This window comes from Daphnia pulicaria, chromosome 6, assembly GCF_021234035.1.
Source record: "Daphnia pulicaria isolate SC F1-1A chromosome 6, SC_F0-13Bv2, whole genome shotgun sequence".
NCBI classification, from domain to species: Eukaryota; Metazoa; Arthropoda; class Branchiopoda; order Diplostraca; family Daphniidae; genus Daphnia; species Daphnia pulicaria.
In genome coordinates this window covers 9,170,854-9,177,751 of record NC_060918.1, presented here as the reverse complement: position 1 = coordinate 9,177,751, position 6,898 = coordinate 9,170,854, and the positions used below count along the sequence as shown (strand labels likewise).

At 50.9% G+C, this 6,898-nt stretch overlaps 3 non-coding genes across 3 annotated transcripts in view; all 3 read left to right on the top strand.

Annotated features, from left to right (window-relative positions):
• Nucleotides 1–585: 585 nt before the first annotated feature.
• Nucleotides 586–2,879, top strand: LOC124346379. Its single transcript, XR_006919927.1, has one exon. It is a non-coding gene; the product is annotated as a small subunit ribosomal RNA (ribosomal RNA).
• Nucleotides 2,880–3,811: 932 nt separating this feature from the next.
• LOC124346227 lies at nucleotides 3,812–3,964 on the top strand. The gene has a single exon (XR_006919799.1). It is a non-coding gene; the product is annotated as a 5.8S ribosomal RNA (ribosomal RNA).
• Nucleotides 3,965–4,601: 637 nt separating this feature from the next.
• The window catches only part of LOC124346387, a 4,575-nt gene continuing 2,278 nt past the window's right edge, over nucleotides 4,602–6,898 (top strand). The window contains exon 1 of the ribosomal RNA XR_006919933.1: nucleotides 4,602–6,898. This exon is cut by the window's right edge and continues 2,278 nt beyond it. This is a non-coding gene — a ribosomal RNA (large subunit ribosomal RNA).

The window sequence follows — 6,898 nt, the reverse complement described above, 5'->3', positions numbered from 1 at the left end:
GCCTCTATGCTGGCCTCTGACCGCGGTTGTTCCGAGTTTTCTCTTTCTCTTCGAAAGTCTTTGCGGAAAATTCTGCCTCGTGTGACCGTTGAGCGGTGAGGTGTGTGTGTGTGTGTGTGTCGTGCGGGGTGATGCGAGAGTGTGCCTCGGCGGTGGAAAAATAAAAATAAAACTCTGAGCCCACAAAAATTTAAAAGATGTATGCTTGTCAGCTTAGTAAAGCAGGCTTGACTTATGAGCATACAGCACGCCACATATGACCGTCGAAAACCGTAATACGGGAAAAAAAGTTGATGAATATATCAAGACCGGTCGAATGAATCCGATTCACTTTGGGCTCATAGACCGTTGAATGGTCTTTGACTTTGGAAATTGAAATGAAAAAAATCCAACAAACGGATCGGATCGGTGTTTCTCTTCACTGGGACTCGCTGTGACACGCCAGGCGTTGCGATCAAAAATTTTAGTTTCCGAAGAAAAAGAAAAAAACGAAAAAACGTGTTGATTTGGTGTGTGTTTGGTGATGCGTGGGCGAAATAAAAACCCGCAACTCGCCGGATGCATATCAAACAAACATACACGAAATACCTGGTTGATCCTGCCAGTAGCATATGCTTGTCTCAAAGATTAAGCCATGCATGTCTAAGTACAAGCCGCTAGACGGCGAAACCGCGAATGGCTCAATAAATCAGTTATGGTTCCTTAGATCCACTCCATCCTACTTGGATAACTGTGGTAATTCTAGAGCTAATACATGCACTCGAGCCTCGACTGCGGGCTTTCGGGCTCGCAGAAGAGGTGCTTTTATTAGATCAAAACCAGTCGGGGCCGGGCTTTCGGGCTCGCGCACCGTACCAATTTTGGTGACTCTGGATAACTTCACGCCGATCGCACGGCCTTCGCGCCGGCGACGTATCTTTCAAATGTCTGCCTTATCAACTGTCGATGGTAGGTTACGCGCCTACCATGGTTGCAACGGGTAACGGGGAATCGGGGTTCGATTCCGGAGAGGGAGCCTGAGAAACGGCTACCACATCCAAGGAAGGCAGCAGGCGCGCAAATTACCCACTCCCGGCACGGGGAGGTAGTGACGAAAAATAACGATACGGGACTCTTCCGAGGCCCCGTGATTGGAATGAGTACACTTTAAATCCTTTAACGAGGAACCATTGGAGGGCAAGTCTGGTGCCAGCAGCCGCGGTAACTCCAGCTCCAATAGCGTATATTAAAGTTGTTGCGGTTAAAAAGCTCGTAGTCGGATGTCTGTCTTCGGCCGGGCGGCGCCGCTCTGAATCAAGGGTGTTGCGTTTCACGCTCTGGGAGCCCGGGTGTCAAAGCCCGACTCTCTTCACGGTCGGACAACATCGCCGGAGTGGTGGTCGGTGCGTCGTTGTTGTATCTGCGGCCAGAGTTGGAAAGTTCTTTCGGGTTCTTTTTTAATTTTGGTCGTAGTTGACTCGATTCGCTCCACCCAGTCAATCGTTCGGGGTGCCCTTCACCGGGTGTCTCGGGCGGCCGGCAACGTTTACTTTGAACAAATTAGAGTGCTCAAAGCAGGTGTATCCCAACGCCTGAATATCGCAGCATGGAATGATGGAATAGGACCTCGGTCCGATTTTGCTGGTCTTTTACTTTTGGACCCGAGGTAATGGTCAATAGAGACGGACGGGGGCATTCGTACTGCGGCGACAGAGGTGAAATTCTTGGACCGCCGCAAGACGAACAACAGCGAAGGCATTTGCCAAGAATGTTTTCCTTGATCAAGAACGAAAGTTAGAGGTTCGAAGGCGATCAGATACCGCCCTAGTTCTAACCATAAACGATGCCAACCAGCAATCCGTCGGAGTTACTCCAATGACTCGACGGGCAGCTTCCGGGAAACCAAAGTCTTTGGGTTCCGGGGGAAGTATGGTTGCAAAGCTGAAACTTAAAGGAATTGACGGAAGGGCACCACCAGGAGTGGAGCCTGCGGCTTAATTTGACTCAACACGGGAAACCTCACCAGGCCCGGACACTGGAAGGATTGACAGATTGAGAGCTCTTTCTTGATTCGGTGGGTGGTGGTGCATGGCCGTTCTTAGTTGGTGGAGCGATTTGTCTGGTTAATTCCGATAACGAACGAGACTCTAGCCTGCTAAATAGGTGACGGGTTTTATCAATTGAAACCGAAGGGAGTACGGAGGCGTCGGGATCAGGTGGCGGCGATTCGGGTCTCGGTGGGACTGGTTCCTTTAGTGAGGCAATCTCTCGGCTTGGTTTCGTTGTGCTTTGTTCGTCGGGTGTACGGCCTTCACGGGTTGGTTGCCTGGCGGATGAGGTATGGCGGGGCTTTGTCGGGAATGTCTCGCGGGGGCTGGCTCTATTGTTATTCGGTCGTCGTCATCCCCGGCGATACCTTCTGCTCTCGCGTCCGTCACGCAGTCTTCTTAGAGGGACAAGCGGCGTCCAGCCGCGTGACAGTGAGCAATAACAGGTCTGTGATGCCCTTAGATGTCCTGGGCCGCACGCGCGCTACACTGAAGGAATCAGCGTGTTTCACTCTCCCTGTCCGAAAGGACCGGGTAACCGCTGAACCTCCTTCGTGGTTGGGATTGGGGACTGCAATGATCCCCATGAACCAGGAATCCCTAGTAGGCGCGGGTCACTAGCCCGCGTCGATTACGTCCCTGCCCTTTGTACACACCGCCCGTCGCTACTACCGATTGAATGATTTAGTGAGGCCTTCGGACGGGCTTGTCGGGGTGCCGTCGAGTGGGGAGCAATCTCTGCCCGTGCGGTGCCTACCAACGGCGAGACTGAAAGATGGTCGAACTTGATCCTTTAGAGGAAGTAAAAGTCGTAACAAGGTTTCCGTAGGTGAACCTGCGGAAGGATCATAAACGAACAAGACAAATGTTTTGCGCATATGGCTTTGGTTGAGCACGAAACAACTAAAAGTTGCAAAACAAAAAAACCCCATCAAAAGTCTTTCGGCGTAAGACATCGTATGAACTATGTGTGGGTTGACGGAAGAAAATCATTTATTTTGAACGGGTATCAGGCGCTCTGATGCGCGGTGGTTTAAAGCGGATTCGCCTTTTCAAATTGATTTTTCTTTCCTCTCGGCTCAAAAAAAAACACAAAGTCTTTCGATTTGGTCTATGGCCGTGAGCAAATTCTTCCTGCTTCGATGGTGAATGTCTCTATAGATTCATTCGACCTTTAGCGGCGCTCACAGTGTTGACGTTAGTAGAGTGAAGAATACGATAGCCCGCCTGGGCCGCGAGTACCGAAGGAACAATAAAGGAGATTTTATAAAGTCTTAGTCCCTAAATCAAACACTTTGAAAAATAAAAACTCGGTGGATGGAGAGTCGGAAAAAAAAAAAACATCAAGATTTTGAACGGGTATCAGGCGCTCTGATGCGCGGTGGTTTAAAGCGGATACGCCCAATCGAAATTGTTTTTTTTTTTGTTTCTCTCTTCGTCTTCGGGATTTTTTGATTCTCGGTGGGGGACGAAAGTGTGAGACTTTACTCTGGACGTTCTTTTCGGGCGTAGATACTCGTGGTTGCGTGCGTGTGCGTCGTATAGACTAACACTCCAAAGCCCGACACTATGCCGTTGAAAACCGAATGTTTTTTAAGCTTGCCCTTCGCCCTCTCGATGAAGTAGGAAGAATTCAAAATCACAATAACACACTAAACCCAAATTCTAGTACGAGTGTTTATCGGAACATTTTCTTTCTGGCTTTCTTTCTCCGCCCTCGCATTCATTTGCTTGGGCGGGTTGGAGAAAAAGAGAGAAGAAAACGAATATGTCGTTTTATATACGACCCTGAACGGTGGATCACTAGGCTCGTGGATCGATGAAGAGCGCAGCAAAGTGCGCTAATCCATGCGAACTGCAGAACACATGGAGCATCGAAATCTTGAACGTAAATGGCGGCCCAGCTTCTCGCTCGGGCCACATCTGACTGAGGGTCGGTCGAATGATGAACGAACAGAGATTTTTTCAGTCTTGGTTTTGCATGTTGGGTCGCGGCGAGATTTATTTTTCACCCGGCCTGACCGCATAAAAGCTCCCGAATCTCTAACGTCTGGGTGCCGCGCGACTTAAGTGTCCGCGATGCCTCAAATACAAAAAAGGGGGAAAAATAAAAGAAGGTTCGCCCTGTTTTGTTTTTTTCCTCTCTATTCAAAAGAAACCTTTTTCGATGGCAAAACAGATGGGAAATTTTTGAGCCAACTCAAAAAAAATTTAGAAATAAACACATCTTCTCGAACAAGGTGTCGGCTGCGTGTGCGCGATATACCGCTTCAACGCGAGTTTAGTTGTGTGTGTGCGCCGGGCGTGTCGAAGTGTCGACCACCGCGAATTATCACTCACTCTAACCGCTCGTTATGCAAGCATGGTTCGCGCACGACGCGTTGTTTCAATACAAAAAGCCGCAGGACGCCCTGTCACTTTTCGTAAATTAATTTTTGCGAATAACGAGAGACTCGCTTTATTTCGAAAAAAAAATTTGAACCGGCAATTATTCAATCTTTCCCGGCTTTAAAACGCCAAAGTCTGTCGAGCTAGATAAAGTGTTGTCTCCTTTTGAAAACAAACAATTCATTCTGACCTCAGTTTAGATGAGACTACCCGCTGAACTTAAGCATATCAGTAAGCGGAGGAAAAGAAACTAACAAGGATTCCCTTAGTAGCGGCGAGCGAACAGGGATGAGCCCAGCACCGAACCTCGCGCCCGGTTGAGCGGGTGCCGAGGAATGTGGTGTTCGGGAGGATCGTGCGCGTCTGTCCGGTATCTATCGTCCAAGTCTCCATGAACGGGGCGAGCAACCCACAGAGGGTGTCAGGCCCGTAGATAAGACGAGCCGAGACCGTGCATCGGATCCCTTCCCAAGAGTCGGGTTGCTTGAGCGTGCAGCCCTAAGCGGGAGGTAAACTCCTTCTAAGGCTAAATATCGCCACGAGACCGATAGCGAACAAGTACCGCGAGGGAAAGTTGAAAAGAACTTTGAAGAGAGAGTTCAAGAGTGCGTGAAACCGTTCAGGGGGTTAAACGGGTGGGCCCTCGAAGGTCGAACAAGTCCCCGCTCCCGGCACTTGGTTGTATGCCCTTAACGCTGCATGGAGACTGCCTGAATTGGCGGCTCTCTTGCATAAGTCGTTCTGCGATCGCAATAGCCACGCCAAGGTCCGCAAGTGGGGGGCCTAGTAGGACTCCGCGACCGACTGGGTGTCTGTTACACGGGGCGTCCGTTAGCGAGTTTCGTGGTTACCTTCGCGGGTGCCGCGATGACGAGCGCGGCGTTTCCCAACAGTACTGCCCGGTCGTGACCTGTCTCCTCCCGGGAGGTGTCGTAGCTTTTTTTTGTAAAAGAGAAAAAGTTGCGGTGCTCAACCTGTGGAGGCCCAGAGCGGAGAGTAGAAGTCGGGTCCCACCCGACCCGTCTTGAAACACGGACCAAGGAGTCTAACATGTGCGCAAGTCGTCGAGAAATTATCAAACTAAACTCGCGAGGCGCAATGAAAGTGAAGCGGCCCCGATGAGGGTGCATCCGCGAGGGGTGATCCCGTCTCGAACAGAGCGGGCGCAACCCCAGGGCGTCCGAATGCTCGCGAGATCTTTCCCCCTTAAAAGGGTTTGGTCGAGTCGGCCGGACGAACCCAGAGCGCACACGTTGGGACCCGAAAGATGGTGACCTATGCCTGGCCAGGACGAAGCCAGGGGAAACCCTGGTGGAGGTCCGCAGCGATTCTGACGTGCAAATCGATCGTCGGAGTTGGGTATAGGGGCGAAAGACTAATCGAACCATCTAGTAGCTGGTTCCCCCCGAAGTTTCCCTCAGGATAGCTGGTGCTCGCAAAGAGAACAAACGGAGTTTCATCCGGTAAAGCGAATGATTAGAGGCCTTGGGGTCGAAACGACCTCAACCTATTCTCAAACTTTCAATGGGTGAGAAGCCCGGCCTTTTTCCTTGATTGAGGCCGCGGCAATTGATTTGAATCTGAGCGCCCAGTGGGCCATTTTTGGTAAGCAGAACTGGCGCTGTGGGATGAACCAAACGCCCGGTTAAGGCGCCTAAACGACGCACATTTCGGATCCCACGAAAAGGAGTTGGTTGCTAAAGACAGCAGGACGGTGGCCATGGAGGTCGGAATCCGCTCAGGAGTGTGTAACAACTCACCTGCCGAAGCAACTAGCCCTTAAAATGGGAGGCGCTATAGCGTCGTGCCTATACCGGGCCGTCGGTCGGCAGAGCGAATAACGTCCGTGTCAGCTCGAAGAGAGCGACGGCGCTGAGGCCCCGACGAGTAGGGGGGTCGCGACGGTGAGCGTAGAAGGGTTGTGGGCGTGAGCCTGCCCGGAGCCGCCGTCGGTGCAGATCTTGGTGGTAGTAGCAAATACTCCAGAGGGATCCTGGAGGACTGACGCGGAGAAGGGTTTCATGTGAACAGTGGTTGGACATGAGTCAGTCGATCCTAAGCCGCAGGCGAAAGCCGACCTAGTGACGGGCGTGATGTGTTGCATCTATCGTATGAGTAGCGGGCGTGGTTGTGGTTGAGTCGTGTGTCGGTGATTCTTCTGTGGTGTGCGCGAAGAGAAAAAATCTAAAGTTGCGGGGTCAAAGAAAACACATGAATAAGAAAGCTTGTGAGAATGATAGAAGGTTAAAGAAGTGTCTTTTTCCTTTTTTTGATTTCTCTTAGCCGGTATTTGATTGTTTTTCTCCCGTCTCTTTTATTTTCCTAGTACCGTTCATCGCGTTATGGCATCGCATGCTTCTTTCGCAGCGCCTTCGAAAATATGAAACCATGTATCGTATAACGTGAGACGCCACCCAGGTTAAGGCGAAAGGGAATCCGGTCCTGATTCCGGAACCAGGCTGCGGCTACGTCCGCGATAAAAC